This window comes from Amblyomma mixtum, chromosome 6 (assembly GCF_055824585.1).
Source record: "Amblyomma mixtum isolate Tamu chromosome 6, ASM5582458v1, whole genome shotgun sequence".
NCBI lineage: Eukaryota > Metazoa > Arthropoda > Arachnida > Ixodida > Ixodidae > Amblyomma > Amblyomma mixtum.
Window position 1 is genome coordinate 105,228,403 of NC_143017.1, and position 18,790 is coordinate 105,247,192.

Below are 18,790 nucleotides of genomic sequence, written 5' to 3' on the forward strand. Positions count from 1 at the left end.
AAAGCATGACGTTTGCGGTCGGGCTGACGCTTTAAAGGAATACGTACATGATTCCGACATTTGCAAAATGACCACATCAGCGCAATAAATGCATCCAGGATTAGTTCAATTAAATCAAGCGGAACACACACAAATCAAGCCCTTCTTCGATGCTCAGCCAGAGAGCCAAAGCCCGTGAACAGCACAAAGAAAGATATCTTCGATTCTTCTCCTCCCATCCCCCTCCCCTGTCCCCCATACCGACGCCACCCGGCAGGGCAGCCATATATGCCGACCAGACAGACTGCGGCGTGGTTGTATCCAAGCGACGGATAGCGAACAACGCGGGGGCACATTGCGTGATCTGCCATGCGCATTTGCCGGAGCTTGCACCACATGGGTATATATAACCGGGACCGCGCTCAGCCTACTGAGATGGTCGCTGCGCACATTCAAGTGCCTTCCTCTCTTCAAGGAGAAGCTTTAACCGCGCGACCGTGGCACGCCAGCCAAAGCACCGCACGGAAATGCCTGGAAGACGTGCATCGCGTACTCTGTAGCTCTGGCTTTAAGACAGCAATTACCACAGAACATAACTATGTACCTTAGAACAAAGCCGCACATGCTGTTAAAAGTGCAAAAACATTAGCTCTTGGGCCAGTTGGGGCACGCTGGTACGTCTTTTGCAGTGCGAAAAGTGGTTGTGTGATGCAAGGTTTAACGATCAGGGCTGCCTCTGCCAATTCCCTTCATGCTATAAGTGAAACTACGATATAATACGTCCTTGATGCTTGATCAATATGTGAACACGTAAAATCGGAGCGGTTTTAGTTTTCACACAACTCCACAAGAGATTGCGAGACCACAGCAGAAATAAGGGCAACAAAAAGCTGATTGTCTTCTTAGCTGAACGTTCATCAGCGGGGCATTAAATCATCAGAAACACGAGCGCCAGGACGAAAAACTGCGACGACATATATGGAACCCATAGCGGGTCCAGACGTTGTGAAGAATGTCCTCGTGATCATCTTTTGCAACGTGCTACTCTCAGCCCCACGAATGACTTGAAGAACCACTGCCCCATACTACCACAAATCCACTTCAGAAATCAAGAAGTACGCAGAACAACACTCAGTGTGAGAGAAGTGAGAGAAGAGAGCAACTGTATTAATCTGCTTGAATCGGAGGTTGGCAAGAACCTTATTTATTGTTAGGAGACAAAGAGTCTTCAAGAATTTAAGCTGCCAATTGTGTCGTCACTTGTAGACGTGGTTGGTATTTCCTCAGTCTGTCCTTGCCCTGAGCATGAAGACATGTAGTGCGAATCTAACTCGAGGTTATGGTTCCGAGAAACATTTTCTCATGCTCCTCCTTGAATCTCCCTATCTTTTTCCCGATTTTGGCAGCATCTATTTTACCTGAAGCTGGGAGAATTTCAGCCCGGAAATTCTCCCGGCACTGGCACGTTGACTGGCTACACAGGACGTTGTGAGAACAATATTTCTGCGTTTTGCACGGTCTCCCGGTACAGTACATTTTCGGTGCTGTCGGCAAAGCACCAAACTTGCCTGGCTCTTGCCAGAGACCGGCTACAGCCTGAGAGCTGTCCCCCTGTTATCTCCTGCATGCGGCCATTCTTGGCTACTGAGAACTTCGGAGTGCAAAGCATCTGTGCGGCTCGACAAAGCCGAAAACGGACGGAATTTCGCGCCAAAAAGTTCAGCTAAGCTCCGCAGTGGTCGGCATGTCAAAAGCGGGTGGAAGTCTCGAGCTCGCTAACAACCTATAACGGTGGACGTCCTGTGAGTATGCACCCAATAAACAGCACATATTTTGATGTTTAACGCACTGCAATTCCACGCAGCGGCTACTGAGTATTATCGGCTCCCATTAAACTACCTCAAGATGTAACAAAAGAACTATAGCACAACCAAGACGAACACAAGAAAGGACCACACAGGAAACAGGCCCTGTGTGGTCCTTTCTTGTGTTCGTCTTGGCTGCGCTATGGTTCTTTTGTTACAACATGCACCATCTAGCCGATCAAAACGTTCTTCTAAACTATCTCAAGATGACAGCTAAATACAACGCTGCTTGCAGGCGCTCGCGACCAGACAAGCATTCAAGTTTATGTCAATGAAAATTTATAACTGTGATACGGCGGGGAATGCCTGGAGCGCTTTCTTTCCTGAAAGGCTATCGTGAAAGTGCCGAAAGACTTCACGGCAAGGTGTCACTTGGTCTTCCGTAGCCAATCAAACGTGAATGCCGGGAGAATTTCAGCCCGGGAATTCTTCTGGCTGTCGGTAGAGTTTTTTTTTTTCTCTTGCGTGTGATCCCCTTAGCAAGATTTTCTTTGCTACGTGAGGTATTATTGAACAACTATAGCAGGTACCCGTGCCACCCAGGATCCGAATCTAAATCGCTCATTGAAACACGCGTTTTGGGTTCACGTAGCAAGGAAAGGTGCTCCGGATCGGCCACTGGAATACGTCACTAGAAAGAGTAGCACTCCTGAGTACACACCTTGTAGTAGTAGGATTTCCACAGGGCGAGTATCATGGCTGCCAAAGCGCCGCGAACACTGCCAACCTGATCGGTGACAACTGTCAGCAACCGGCACAGTAACGTCCGTACGCACAAAACACAACGCGCGGTCACTCCACGGATCGACGAGCGAAGAATCTTCAACAGGCCGGCCACCTCGGAAGCTCCCGCGCGGGGCCCGGGCGACAACCGGGGAGGGCACACAAACGTCGCACACCCCAAAGCTCGCAATCTCTCACAACCCTGTCCCCGATCGAAACTTCACCGAGAGCGCCTGTGTGTCCGCAGAAGCAAGGGCATCAGTTCTGCCAGCGGCAAGGACGAGACTGAAGAGGCCGGATACACCGGACTTGGCGTGACGGAGAGCACAAAAGGGCGCACGCGACTGCCGTGACCACACTGGGCTCCGAGGAGGTGTTTCGCTCCACAACAGACCCAAGCTTCGACTGGTGGTCGAGAGACAAGAGTTCTGTTTTGGAGGGCCACGTCTGGAGGAGAGGGAGATAGCGAGCAGGGAGAGAAGGCAAGGGGAGACAGCGGCGAGTTCACGGGCAGGCAGGCCCCCCCTCCTAAATTTAGAGGTTGACACAGCAGCGGCTCCGTACTTCCCCCTCCCCCACCACCGCGAGCCGCAGTGGCAGCCACGTGTCACGGCCGCACGCAAAGCGCGTGGGGGGATCCGGCGCGAACCCGAGCGAGAAAAGAGTACTACTCTATTGCCGCCGCTGCCGAGAGCCGCGGAGGTTCACGCTTCGACGAGGGCCAAAAGTTGTTTGTGACTGCCCCCCTCCTCCCACACCTTCCTGCGCCTTCTCCCGCGACTCTTGGGTGGGACAACTTGTTTAGCACACGGGAGCGGCCTCCTAAATGACTCAATTAGGTCCCCCGCGAAGAGGGAAGTTTGCTGCGGATCCGGATATTCATCGCGGCGACAACCTGCCTCAGCGATCACGACGGTCCCTCACAGTCATCAAATGAGGGGCGGGGGAAGGAAAGGGAAAGTGGTTTGGTTTGATGTACGGGGTTCAACGTCCCAAAGCTACAATGGCTCGTCTAGTGAAATGGCCACACTACGCTTACGTATCTCCGCAAAACAACACTTATCGGCGCACACAAGGGGTGAGAACGTATACAGAGTGAATAGAAACGGCCAGTGATGGTGGCGGCTACGGAAAGAACCAGGGGTATACACCGCAACAAGAGACAGATAAGCACGGATCGTATCACGCGATGCCGATGAAGGGTATGACGCTATAGCGTTACTGGGTTGATGCCCATATATGCGGAATTGGCCATTCTGTACTTTACGTTCATAGATCCCTGGGAGTATTCATACCACTGCTGGCGCAGTAGTGAAACGGTTAAGATATATCATATATGCGTCACTGCCCTCCGATGGCAGGTGCTGCCATCCGTAGGGCTTATGCAACCCTGGTTAGTCTTCCCTAGCAACCTGTCGCGATGAATCATTAACTGCCAACTGGCCACGGTGGGCAGTTCGCTCACAATCCGGTAGGCTAGTTGTGACGAGACCACAAGGTCACGTGACTTAGGTGGCCCGCCTAGGTTGCTTCTCTGGGGATTTTTCGTAGTTTTTGTGCTTATGGTCAACGATGTCGGCGGCGAAGCCGACGCCGCTTTGTTGACGACACGGACCTATACCGCTACCGCGCTAAAACGCTCTTAGAGCCCCGCTTGTATTAGACGGTCCTGACTACACTCCGTTTCAGACTGTCTTCATCTCGAGAGCGTCCTGTAATTCGGCCCAGTTAATCGATGACACAGGAAAGAACTGTGGATTCCGGGAGAAGCGGAACGTCGGCACATAGTCGGGTGAGATTACGGAAATGAGCTGACAGAGGGCGGCAGGCGAAGGACGTGGCTGACTGTAGACCAATGCGAGGCCATTCTCCAGCAACAACATGGGCCATATTTTGCAGATTCGTTTCGTCTTATTTAATTCTGACGTCAGTCGTGACGAATGGCACAAGCGGTGGGGAAGCAAAGGACTGATCACAGACACGGCCGTTCTGATCGCGGCGCCACCGCATCCAGAGTCCACGTCGGCACAACCACCGAAATGTATCTTTTTCCAAGTCGGAATGAGCGTCGATAAAGCTCGTAAGGCGTGCCAAACAAGTCATGCATTGTGCTCTATCGCTCGCCTGCATCGGCGCCGGTCCGCCGCCAGGGTGGCGAGCGGGGAGCATTATGTAAGTAAGTGGCATTACGGGCGTGCTCCTGCCACAATCCGTATGACGTCATCTCCTCCGGCCCACGTCGCCAGCGACCATTAGAAGAGGGTCAAATAAAACGAAATGCATCACTAGGAAACACGTCCGCGGCTAGTGATAATGAACCAGGTTGGGAACAGCTGTAACGACACGTCCAGCTACATGAAGCTGGAGTTCATCATAAGTGAAAGAAAGAAATAGAAAGACTTCAGGTGACTGGTATCTAACGTCGCGAGGAAGGCGCTCGAAGCTCTCGGCTCCACGCGTTGAGCTCACTGAATCTGATGGGCTTGGTGCCCGCGATATTTACGGCGTTTCCGTCGTTGAGAATGCAGCATGAAGCGAATTCCCCTTTTCCCACTAACAAAGCCCTTAACACGTGAAGGGATAACAAAAACCTGTGCGTGAACGGAACAAGACCGACTGCTGGCATTATAAGCTATGGTGTTGCATGCCAACGCATAACGTTTTTGTCGCACTTCGAGTGAGTGAAGTATTAAGCGCGGGCAGGGCAGCCACGGTGGCTTAGTAGTTAGGGCGCTCGGCTGCTGACCCGAAAGGCGCTGGTGCGATCCCGGCCGATGCGGCCGAATTTCGATGGAGACGAAATTCTAGAGGCGCGTGTACTGTGCGATTGTCAGTGCACGTTAAAAGATAACCAGGTGGTCGAAATTTCCGCAGCCCTTCACTACGGCGTCCCTCATAGCCTGAGTCACTTTGGGACGTTAAGCCACCATCAAAAAGAAAAAAAAAAAAAAAACGCGGACAGGCTTTGATGGCCGCGGCTACGTACGAAGTGGACGTTACTACACATGTGGATAGGCTTAATATTTCCTGCACTGTTCTTCAGTGCGGCTGCTGCCGGCTTCTCCGTTACCGCCTTTGCGTCATTAAAGAAAACAGAGCGCGATTTCATAGTAGATGGATGCGAAATTGTGTCCTCCAATCTGAACGAGAGGTGACGGTCGATCTTTGCTCTCGAATTGATTCGGAACAGTGCCGAACAGTGCATTCCATTTGCGGGGAAGAGACTGTGTGACCAAAGCCATTCTCTCACGTACAAATCCGATACCTTCGGAATCAAGGCGTGTCCTATAAACAGACAATAAATTTAGGACGTATGATTACATAAAATCGCATTTAACCACCGCCATCGCCGCGAAACGAAGTCCAGTGGAGTGCGGAAAGGGCCATAATTCCAAACGCATGGTCACGTTTAAACAACCGCGGCCTTTCACTCCACAAGGGTTTTTAAACCTCTTTCACCCACCAGTGTCTCGGAACTTTACAAACACCCGTGGGCTTAAACAGTGAGAGAAAGTTCTGCCCCCTACCCTATAGCTTCAGTGCAAAGGCCGGAACAGCTGGGTTCATGGAGAATATGCAACTTGTAGGAAGCCGCGCAATCGTACGCACGCCAAACGTCTCTGAACCAACCCAGGGTTAAACCATGCGCACACTGGCTCCGCGCGAACGAAAGGCGGGCCAGCCGCCCCTAGGCCCGAGCAAAGCTCTGGCCCGTAGCCGCTAGCCACTCAACGTAGTTTAAATAAACTAGTTGCAACTGCAACAATGCAAAAACAGCCGTGCAAGCTGAAATTCACACCTTCCACTTTAATGGAAAGGGACTCGGGCAGCGTGCCAGCCTTTACAGGCTGAGGGAACAAAAGCTCCGGAGAATGCTGCAACAGACGTGAATTCGCGCAAGCGCTCGCGCACAGTAATTGACAGGGAACTGCGAAAAAAAAGTGCCTTTCTTAACCACTAGCACTGACTTCCTCCGTTTACCGTTTGTTACTGACTAGCTTCTTGTAGGTCGTTACATCATTCTTTGGTCAGGCGTCAGGACAGCTGTGCGCGACGCTGGAAAAGCCGGAGCGACCACCAACGCAGACTTCATTAGCACGCACTTTTCGTACGAGGGAACAGTGTAATCAGCTGCTCCTTTTTTTTTTTTCTTTCCACGGTGTCCGGTCGCTGAAATGTGATCTGATCTGCATCACGCTGTCTGTCGAGTGGAGATCCCACCCGAGCGGCCTCCGTCCAAACGCCATCCAAGAACTCCTGCACCCCCCAACAACTGCGCCTCGCGATGAGTGGATGAAAATTAACCGCGAGAAATGAAACGACCTCGCAGTATATATACACGCGCGGCGCAGGGCGGTTCGCACCGGTAGCTGCCATATTTTTAGCACCACCTGGAGAGCGAAAGCGACGCCGTGTCCGCATATCACCGCTAGAGCGGGCCTCAAAATAGGCCATACACGGGGACACCCCCAAGGTCCGCAGTCTCGCAGACATGCGCGGCGCGCTGGGCTCGCCGCTGTGCGCGCGCCGACCGTGATGGGACGGTCGAGGCAGCGGTATATACCGCATTTTCCGGAATGCAGTTTGCGGACCACTACAGTTGATTTCTTAAAAAAGAATTTTACGATGAGCGCGGAGAGCCTACAGGTTCGAACTGTACAGATTTTATTTTCGTAGCCAATCGTCGCGGCGTTCCATACTATGGCAAACGCGAAGCTTTTGTAGTAACACTTGGGCTGTGCTTTTGTAGCGTGTAACTCCCACTATACTCCGTTTCATACACCAACGCTGCAACAGTGCAACGCTGCCAAAGCTAGCGCTCTTGTCTGCGCTGCCTGCATGCGCGATCAAAAAGTAGTGCGTTCCTTGTGGTGAGCGATAAGTAATGAATTATTTGCCTGTATGTCTACGACATGATACAGGTTGATTAAATTCGCTCTCAGTGTTGACGACACGCTTTTGCCTTCTCGTGCCTTAAACACCCGGCCTCAAAACAAGCGCTGAGTAACACACCTCCCCTTATGTTTCCACGTGGACTGCTTCCGTATTTTTCACAGCGTTGCACCCGATGTATGAAGCGGAGTGTAGTCGCTGTGCGACATCGAAGACATTCAGAAAGCAGCTACAGTGGGGTGCAACTAAAGAACGTAACGACAAATGCCCCGCAAAGGAGACCCCCCCCCCCCCCCCCCCCCCCCCCCCAGCCAATGGAATCAACCGAGTGTCACGGCATGAGGGTTAATTCGTTACTCCATGGTTAATCCCCTAGCCTCTGCCAGCCATATGTCAGGCTATCATGTGCAGGGGGTTAACTACGGCGCTATGAGAATCGGTCGATGCCATTGGCTAGAGGGCCTACTTTGGTCCGACTACTCGAACTGCAAGCTTTTCTGTTCCGACCTGCCCACTTGTACTGATCATGAAAGGTTCTCAGACACTGACAGTAATAACCACTTCAGTCAATAAAAAATTAATATTACAGGACCCTGAGCAAACGTGCAGGACAACTAGCGGATTGTACACCTGGCCTCTGCGGGCTATGCACGGGTGCGGACGACCTATTAAAGAAACTCTTTTCAGCCAGAATTCAGCCCTGCGGACTAGACACCGGGCGCGGACTATAGGGCGGAAGCCCCGGCACATAAGCTGCGACGCCATCGAGGGCCGCTGCTTCCGAGTGACGCTTCGCCTGGCAGCCGGTACGAGGAGGCGCGGGGATCCTGCGAGGGTGCTGCTTGCCCAATAATTACGCAATTCAAGGCGACCGCCGTCAAACGTGATGCATCTCAGTTCGAGTCGCTATGCAGCCGCCTGCCCGTTGTGACAGGCACGCTGCAGAGCTATATGGAACCTGCGCGGGTCTCGACAGCCGTATTGGGTTGCTCAACGCGCAAGCTGGAACGATCGCACGCCGGGGGAACGGGATTTGCGTGACATATATTCCTGAGTTCTTTGTTCGACGATGAGGATGCTGCAAGCTGATGCCTGTGATTTCTTGACATGCGCTTGGCGCAGCCAGTATTCGTATTTTCGGCGCGCGCTGTGAGGTGTGCGGGGTTCAACGTCTCGAAGTTACGCGTGGGCGTGAAATGCTGCGCCAGTTGGTTCATAATGCCCGAGAGCTATGAAAGGCGGCGCAGTGGAGAACTCCGGACTAATTGCCAACAATAGGGGATTCTTTAACACGCGCCGACATAGCCTAAATACACATACGCTTTCGCACTTAGCCCCCATAGAAATGCGGCCTAGTATAGGCATTGATATAAATCTCAAAGCGCGAAAGCCACACGAATAAGATTAATGAAGATAATGCACCTGGATATAAGGGGAGGTAAAATTGCCCTAAATGGGAGTAACGTACAGTAGCGGGCAATTTGATATGAAAAAAAATTTTTCGCATAAAATAGCAAATTTTCCGGATATTTCTCCACTAAACTTGAGAATGAGTTTTGGATCGTATACGCCAAGAAGAAAATTAGCCAGAAATCCGAAAAAGAAAGCTCTGCTTCTCACAAATAATTACGGAAAAATCAATAAATGAACGCTCAAACTTTGCTTCCTCCCATATTGCTCACGACTGTACGTGAAAACAATACAGCGCGCACACTTTTGAAGCCAACCGAAGCGCTCACAAAGTGAAGCACCATGTGCTTGGAGACAGAAGTTCAAGTACAATGAATAGGGCAGTTCGACAAATACGACGTAAAACACCAGGGACCTCTGATAATACGTGAGGAGGGAGGCTGCGAAAGGCTGACTGAGGCAGCGAAAGATAGCCGACCGAGAGAACACGGTGCGCTGGAACTGTCCACACTGAATTTTGCTCCGCAATTTCCTTTTTACGGTGGTTCTCTTCGTTTTGATGAAAGACAGGAAATTAACGCAAAGACAGTAGTGGTTTTCACTGAGGGACTTCCGATACGATCGACTGAGAGCTAATCGCACAGTGATTAAAAAGCGTTTGAATTTTTGCGTTCTCATTCGGGCCTCCAAAATGCACAGTGTCATACGTTTTTCAACTTACGACCGGTTAAGGAATGGCCAGCTCACTGGTGCGCCTCCCAGCCGCGAACCGATATTGTGCACAGAGATGTAGAAAAGTCACCGCGAATCTGCGAACAGATAACGCGAAAATTGCAGCCCTGACAGAGGCAGATCAATGTCGACGAGTTCTGTCACCCCCGAGAAGGATCCGTTATCGGTGAAAAGATGTCGCGCAAATAAAATATCTGAGCAGCCCCAGGTGACACCTTTAGGCGTTCTCACATGTGCTGCCACGCTGGTGTGTCCACTGCCCACGACAGCGCATCCCCAGATGCCCGCAGTAGCAACCAGCGTTGCCAGATTGGAAAGTGGCGGCGATACCAGAACCTCGTAAAGTTTTCACCAGATTTCACCAGAAACTAAAATTACATAAAAAAAAAACAAGTCAGCCTTCTTCGAACACTCATTTTATTAATAACATAGAATAATTTCGTTTAGCCTTTAATCATCACTTTTAGCGTCATAGACGTCTGAACGGAACCTGCGTAGCATATCGTCTGTGATGACAAATTTCACGCAGCACATCTCCCTGAAGGCCAACGTTGTGCGAATCCGTACAATGGCATCCAAAGTTTTCAGTGACATCTTGTTGCGGTACTTCGTCTTCACACACGTGACTTGGCTGAAGACCCACTTTACCACCGCATTTGACACTGGGCTCGAAAGACAGGCCAGTGCATACAATGCCAGTTCTTTGTAGGGTTTTTCACACAGGGCGTTCTCGTGGCAGGCGACGGAACCTCGCCAGCCACACCGATTGATTCGCACAAAAGCGCCCCATCCTAGGAAACGATGAAAAAAGTGAAAATGTCAGCAAATTCCTGGAGCTCGTGGGCAGTTCGCTGAAAGCGCAGCAGACTGAGGCTGCCACACTCAGGCGGCGGCAGTGGGCTACCCACGCGCCTTTTTGGCTCGCGAAACCTGCACCTTCTGCGGACGAGCAGTGCCGGTAGTTGGTTGTCTCGGCAGAGTGGTTTTCCCCAGATATTATCAGTTTTTGTCTGGTGTAGTAGTTCGCCTACTTCGACACCAGGAGGTATAAAATTTCACCAAATTTTTGAAATCTGGTGGCGAATTTCACCAGACGGCAACACTGGTAGCAACAGCCCTCTACCTGCCGACAGTCCAGGCAATACGTCCGTTGTGTGCTGCTTGTTTCACTGTGCCAAGATTGCAAGGCCATAGGGCGCCTGACTGCCTCTTGCAGAGGAATTCGAAAAAAAAAATAGAGCACACAGATCAGCGCACTTGTCGCTCTGCCACAGGACAGTGTAGTCATAGTGGCACCTACGCCTCCCCCTTCCTGCAGCCATTCTGAGGCACATCTGCATCACGTGACCGATGGAGATGAGGAATTCCTGAGAGCGCCGGCTGCCCGGCCCACACGTTTCGCCTACGGCCAGCAGGAGAACGCGGGCGCTTTCAGCGGCCAAAGGGTTCCGACGCCGTTTGCAGTTTACCTCGAAGTAGGCCCCTCTTTTAAAAACAAAAAGGCTGCCCATCCTCCGTGACGCACACTCGGCAAACTCGCAGATGCTTCGCTTCCTTGTTACACCACGCTGGGCAGCTCGAAGAAAACAGTGCGCCGTCGGCAGCGGTTCGAAAGTTACGCGCCAGCCACCAGTTTCGGCAGTCGGCACTGGCGGCACGCTGACTGCGCCGCGGGCGCCCACCCACCCACCCACACACGCGCACACACAGTAGCGGGGCGGGAAATTCCGGACCCCCGCAGAGCGAAGCAAACAGCGATTAAAAAGAGAGACGGAGCCGGCCGGGTGACGGGTTGAAGGCGCCGTGCGCCGCATCAGCCGAGCAAGAAACAAAGCTCTAAACACGAAGAAACAAAAGGTTTCGAAACAAAACCTGGCTCACGCCGCCGCCAACGGCGCAGAAGAAGCACTGCAACTTGTCGGTGCAGTGACTTCCCCGCAAACAGAGAATGCCGCACGCGTGGTTCGTTTCTGAGTGGGCTTCTAAAAATTGCCCACGCCGCACACGCACAGCTTTCATTGTCTCCTTCGGGCCACGCTGCGTGCCCTTTCCTCCCCCACACACCGTCGCGTTCGTCGTTTTCCTCCTCTCACCCATTACACCCCTGTCTCTCTCTCACCGGTACTCACGAAAATGTGGCTCAGGGGAAATGCGATGACGTAGTTTCTTTCTTCTCTGACGCAGTCCATTCTTGTTCTCCTCGCTTCCCATTGAGGGAGCCAGGCCGAGGATGAGCGGCGGCACTCGGGAGAAAAGCGGGAGAGTAGCCGGCAATACGGGTCAACCATGGGTTTCCGTGTCAGGAGCCGGAAAATGAGGCCGCAAAGGTTAAAATTTCAACGAAGAAACGGAAGGACTCGGAATAGAGAATTAGGGTGAAAGTCGCTTTGAGCACAACAGTAGCAGTAGCCCTATTCGGGCGACAGTAAAAGAAAAAAATTCAGGAGGGCACTTTTTTGACTTAAAGTGCGGTGAGGCGAAAGCCTTTAGCGCGGTGTTGCTGCTTGCGTCACTAATGTGTGGTTAAGGTGTTAATTAAAGAAACAATTGTTTGTGAATCTTAAATGCTGGAGACACTGGAGGGCGTTTGGGAGGCATCCGCCTGATTCAACGCCTTTCTGCAAACACTCTCCAGCGTCCTAGACAAGGAGAACTACGTATGCGTTGGCAGGAGGTAGCGTAACCATTAGCACGCTCGTTTGCGGAACTGAAGGACGTGTGTTCGAATCTCATCGTGCTGAAAGATTTTTTTTCTGGTCTGACTAGAAAAGGGTGACACCTCTGCTGACAACCTTCTGTCGACAACGATGAGGCATTAAAGGCTTTCGGCTTAATAAGGGGAGATTTGGTCACTTAATATCTGAGTGAAAAATAAAAACAAAGGATATCACACGCAATATTTACCTTCCCCACCACTCTTTATTTTATGTTGTCCCTACTCGTTTCGACAACCAATAAGCAAAGCCCAACTTGACTTTGTCGGCACAACTTATCTTCGTCCCGCCATCAGCGTTCAGAAACTGATTTTCTAATCTCGGAGCTCTTTTACCGTTCCAGAGGCAGCTTCGGTGTCTTGAAGCATTCTCTCGGCCGCAAGAGGCCGCACTGTCATGGAGAAGCAGCGCCAAAACGCCCGTGAACTGATACTTTGGTCCACGCCCAACAGCTAATCACGCGGGCCTGCGGCACAAGGCGGCAGCAGGAGTATACGTATACGCCCCCGCTGCGGTGTGTCTCAGAGCGTCCGCGTGTTGCTATGCACGTGACAATGATTACGTACCATGAACGCCAAATGAAACGAGAACAGCGAAACGAGATATTAGTGCTGGAAGAAGGAATAGCAGAGCAGTTGACATTCACTTCGAAGTCGCGAACACTAGTAGACCCCGCCTGTATTTCTTCTGCAGCAGCAAATATGTTCAAGATTGTGTGTTGTTGTATTCCACTTTTCGTGTTCGCGTTTATTTTGACGCTGATGATGAGTATATATTTGTGGTGCCCAAACAACGCCACACACACAGACCAACATCGAATTACTGAGCCCAACTCAGAAGCTTGCTACTTCAACACAGTCAACGACTACGTATTCCTTACCTAATTAAATAACTCTAGGAATGGGCCAGTGCCGGTATATACTTACACGGGCCATTCGATATAAACAACGATAGCCATAATGGCACGATCGTCTAGTGACTACGTGTTATACTGTCAACTCGGCATTGCGCTTGCCCTTGGACCACTGCAGCACTAAAACCCCGCTCCATGCTTCGAACTTGCCTTCGTTTTGGTTCTTCACGAATTTAACTAGCGCACGTTACGTTAGAGCAGAAAGTAGACACAAATAGAGCTTACTAGTTGCCACTATTTATTTTTTTTTTCGCCAGATGCAACGTCCGGCTACAATAATTGAAACAGGCCTGGGATATGCCTCGAAATGCTTCAGGTCAGTAACTCAGACGACAGTCGAAGTCGTAAGCCCCATCAAAGCGGCCCCTAAGCCCTGACTGGATTTCGGCGGGGCGGTCCGGAGCTCGAGGACGAACAGCAGACACGTGCGCCGCAAGAAGCGGCACGGCAGATTATGCAGAGAGCGAGACGAGCTTCGAAAAACCCATCACCGTTGCAAAGCGGCACGGTCGCAATATCGGTTTTTAGGAATTGTCGATCCGGAGAACCGAACGTACCATCCAGTTCGGTGGTGCTGAACGCTCTCAGACAAAACTCGTTACACGGTGACTGCGCCTCTGATCAGGCAGTCACTTCAGTGCGACTAGACAGATTGCAAAGACTTGGGAGTTTCGATAAGGATTACGAATTAATTAGCGAGCAGTCGGCATCGTTGCGCCAGAGTTAATTGGCTGCTGTACTGTGCTGTTTGAAATATTAAGGTGGATGAGGAACCACTGACGTATTAAAAGTAATCAGCGTAAGCAGAGAAAGAAGAAAACAAGAGGAAGCTACAAGGCTTAGTAAGTCTAAACGTATTTGCAACCTGAGTTGAAACGCGAACGCAGGCACGACACCGACTGGGATGTTAACCTTCGGGAAAGCCGCGCAAGTCTGATCCGCACAGCATTTTAAATTGATCCTCCCAGCCCCTGATAACGAGGCAAAAGAAACAACGCCGCCTTTTGGGTTTCGAGAAGCTCTGGTTGAAATGACTAACGAGTGAAATTAAAGGAAACAAAACAAAAATCAACTACTGAAATCTGCGGTACGTTATCGGCCCGGCTGCAAGCATTACACATTGAACAACTCTAAGAAGGCAGCGAGAAAAAGAAAAACAGCTGTAAAAACCTAAAAGGAGAGTAGATCGGAAAAAGCTGCTGCATTTGAAATAATCGAAGAAATCCTGCACGTGTCCTTAGCGGCGCTAGAACTGCAAGAACGACCTTGTGTCCGACACCACAAAGGACGAAGCTCGAGACCCGGGACCATTACTCACAGTCATATCCCTCTCCCGACCCATCTCGTTTGCGAATCAGATTAGACCAGCCTCAGTTGCGTTAAATGGAAGCTGCACGACCGTCGGGCAGAGGCAGACGTCCGCCCGCCCGAGGATGTCCCCACACTCATAATCGCGTCCAGTCCAAATTAGTCTCCAGAAATGAGCACTCTGTCACGCGGCAGACCTGCCACGATAAATTTGCTCAGCTTGCCGGTGGGTCTAGAAGGTCGCGGCGGCGCTACGATAGGGGATGAAGCAGAGACGTTGCACAGCCGACTCGGTGACGAAGCTCAGAAGCGCGAGGCAGCGCAACGTGGAGTCAACGCCCTCCGCTGCCTCGGCCGGTAGCCTCGATCCACTTGTAGCCGAATATGATCCGTCACTTTGAGGGCCTGTACACTGTCCGCCATCTAAGTAGCTCCACGCTGTGGCTTCTTCACGAAGGTTATTAACGGACCTTGGTCGCCTAGGAGCAGCAGTAGCCGAATAAGCTCTGTTCCTCGGCCTCCGAAAGAGTCCCGAGGCTTACTCGGCGCTTAACGCTCTTAGTTCCTACATGCCACCCTATCCGGGGACAAAGGCAACGGTTAAATCCGCGACTGAACACTGACCCTTCATTTGTTTCGCGAGCTATCCCTGACAATCCGTTGGTACTCGATCATTTTGAAAGAGAATTCCAACATCATCTGAAAGTTCTTCGCGATGATTCTGTGGACAAGGCTGACAGAGCTAGCGCCGCAGCGGCATTTCATACGCCACCTTTGAATGCTGCCTTATATGCCCGCCGTACCCGTGTTGCGTTCTCCTCGATGAGTGGAATCGTTGACATTGATACGGCCTTACGATAACTCGAGTTCTTTACCGGCTTGGCGTGAGGTAATCCGGATGGGTTCTAAATCTGCGTGATGGATTCGAAGCTAAAGCGTGGCTTCCCCTCTGAAAGGTTATGCCTTAGCTTTCTGCATTTGCATTTAGTGAAGCAACTTCACAGCAGATAATTTCCTAAATATTTAAGTGCGTACGTTCGCAAATATCCGTCCTGGCAAAAGAGCTGGCTGACAGGCTCACATGAAGCTCTATACGCTCAGCCATCACGAAAAGTCCTTCAAGGTACCAAGCGATTCTATGAAGAGACAGCGATAGTAAGTAGTAAGCGGTTTTATTAAACACGGTAAATGGAAGGAAAAATATTATTGCTAGCTCCGGCATCTGCTATCGCTGCTGGAAGCACCTGAGCTGGGGCAGCGGAAAGAAAGAGTAGCAGGCAATGTGGCCGCTTGGACCGAAGCGGTGGCCTTGTGGTAGAGCATCCGCCTCGCATTCGGGAGGTGCTGGGTTCGATCCCCAGTGCCGCCGGGTACCCACCGGTTTCTTTAATGGGTGCAAGATTTCCCCCTCGGCTCTTCTAGGGTGAGATGCTTGGGAAAAGGGTCTTAGACCAAAAAAAAAGGGCCACAAGTTGGGCTTCTACCGCACGAGGCGGATTTATGGTTGCTTGGAGGCGGAACTTATCTCTGATCCGTCAAGGCAACTTTCGCTAGAACTGAAATGAAAGAGGTGAGATATTTAAGATCTGTGTGGTGTCAGTTCAACCAAACCTCCTTGACCATTGCTCGCATCACCGCACTCGCAAGGGTTCTGCTCGTTCTCGACCTTGCTGCTTCGACGCACTGGAGACCCAACCTCTCTGCTTTAGAAAGAGGCTGCGTGGCACAGACACCATTGCTGGAACTAACGAACAGATATACATTCGTAATCAGATCAAAACAAGAACTAACAAACCCGGTGAGTCTAGTTGAGAGCACACCGCAATCCTACTTTTCATTAAGAAGCGCATTTGAATGTAACGAAGATACCGGTTCGCAAATGAGCAAGTCTGCGTACTCGCTCCTGCACCGAGTGTAGACAGGGTAAACGCGAACTGCAGTCTCGAATCAAGTTGCAGGCGCTACAATGCCTCGCGCAACAGTAGCCTGCTGTGGATTCCCAACGCGTGCCCATTTGAGCGGGGTGGTCAGAACGATCACGGGAACGTCGAGCGCCAATTACGCTATATACGCTACGTCTCCTTTCTGGTGGCCCGGACAAGAGAGAGCTTGGCGCCATGACGCACGTTAAGGAGCGCACCGGGAAGAGACCTGACGACAAGGAAGAAAAGTGGAAACAGCCGGCGGAAGCCTCTCAAGACGGCAAGGTAAACAGCCATCAAGGCACACCCCACTCTCTACCTTTTTATTTTTTTTTTTCGGCTTCTTTCGCAGTTGTTCTTCACTCGATCGATCTCACTCCCTTCCTTGCACTCTCTCCGAGGAGAGAAGAAAAGTTGAGCTCCGCTCAACAATCTTCGTCACTGTTCGCCTCTGCGCGCTTTACGTTTTTTTTTTTTTTTGCTCTTGTTGCTGCCGCCGCCTGTTGACAGCAATCACGTGCCAAAACAAAGGCAGCCGAACGGTGGCGCGCCGACAGAAGCCACGTGGAAAAACACGGACCGCCCCGCTGCTAAAGGGATCGCCGCTGGACGGCCGAAGGGGAACTGAAAAATGTAAACAAAAACAAAGCAGGCAAAATCCGGAGAAAGGGCAACTGCAGGGAAGGAACTTTTTACAGCGACAGCTGTTATGCGTCCGTTCCTAGGTTTCTAGTAGTAGTAAGTCGTGGTCGGCGTAACCGGTGGGTGCGTTGCCATGGGAACCACTCGGACAACAGTTATCGTGGGAGGAGGAAGGCATGACGCCAGCGGAAGAGTGCGCAACCGGCGGGTCGCTACCATTGGAACCAGCCGGAAGATGATTACCATGTAAGGAAGGGTGTAACGCGAGAGCGGATGAATTCCGAACCGGAGGGTAGTTACCGTGGAAGGAGCAGGAGGGTTACCGTGGAAGATGGAGGGTGTGGCAAGAGCGTAGGAAAGAGTAAGCAGAAGATGTTTACCCTGGCAAGAGGAGGGACGGCGAGAGCGTAAGAAGGCGCAACCGGCTGATGGTTGCCACGGAATCCACCCAGAGGGTCGCTCTCATACTTTCTAACAAACCATACCGTAAAATTACCTTAACAGCTGTCGCTGGATCTCGCGTTACGCAGTAATAACCATCCTGTTAGTATTTTTTTCTTATTTGTGAGCCATTCTTTCACAGGCAGTTGAGGCTGAATGTGCACCGCTGCCTGACGGGGCTTCGGCCTCTTGTTACGCGATTTACATTTCACCAGCGTCAGCATGCAGCAGAGTACGTCATCCCGCATCCGTAACAGTTCGCTGCATGCTACATGCGATCTTTCTGATACGACGCAGCGTGCGCTACTAGTACAATTTTGAATGCAAAGATATCCAGGCGAGCAAATTACATATACAGTAAGGTACTAAGCGAAATACAAAGATTCAAGCAGGGCCAAAAGACTCGAATGGAATAAAAAATGACGGACAAGTTTGTGAATCCAGACATATATCTGAAATATGAATACTACAGACATGAAGAGAAATTAAAATAGAATTGCGCAATTCAAAATGCGTTATACCACCTTTTGTTTGATGTCAATAGACAAGCAAAGGGAAATAAAAAAATCTGTCTGCAGTACTAAAAGAGCAAGTGACCTGCGACCAAAAGAACACCCACATTACGTGGCATATTTGAAAAAAAGGCGCGAGCAGCGCATCAGCAGGATCGCATGCATGGAGCGGAACCGACAGCATTAAAATTTGTTCCTAACACATTCATGTTTCTACCAAATCCAACCGGGGTTGTTTCATTTGCTGCGTGCCACCGCTACTCCCCACAGATGGCCGATGACGTCTGAACCCGCAGATGACGTCTGTGTGCGGCCGCTGCCTGCGCAGGTGGACGATGGGTACAAAAAAAAATTGCAAAGAGACCAACGCTGCGGGAGCCAGGCGCCGCCGTTGCCGCGGTCTTTCTTGCGGCTAGCTTAACTTGCTGTTAGGCGCTGAAAGGTAGGGCCCACGTGCTATTTTGCCAGTAACAGACACATCATGTCAGCAAAACAAAAATAGAAGAAAAGCTATTCGCGGCAACTTTTCTTTAAGGATTTCCTGCAGGGCAGCGTCATTGCGCTGGCTTGCTTGTTTACTCCGAAGCACCTCTACAGCTAAGTGGTTTGAAGAAAGCAACGACAAGACGGGAGACGCGAGAGCCGACTGAACGTCTTCGCATAAGCGAAGTGTGAATTCTTGGGTTTTTGAGGCAGTTGCACGAGCCAAGATGCGCGTATAATTAGCTCGGCAGCA

General features: G+C 51.1%; 1 protein-coding gene across 5 annotated transcripts in view; it reads right to left on the bottom strand.

The window, feature by feature from the left end:
- Positions 1-18,790, bottom strand: part of LOC149339902 (uncharacterized) — a 553,936-nt gene that overhangs the window by 41,992 nt on the left and 493,154 nt on the right. The gene's annotated exons all lie outside the window — the stretch shown is intronic.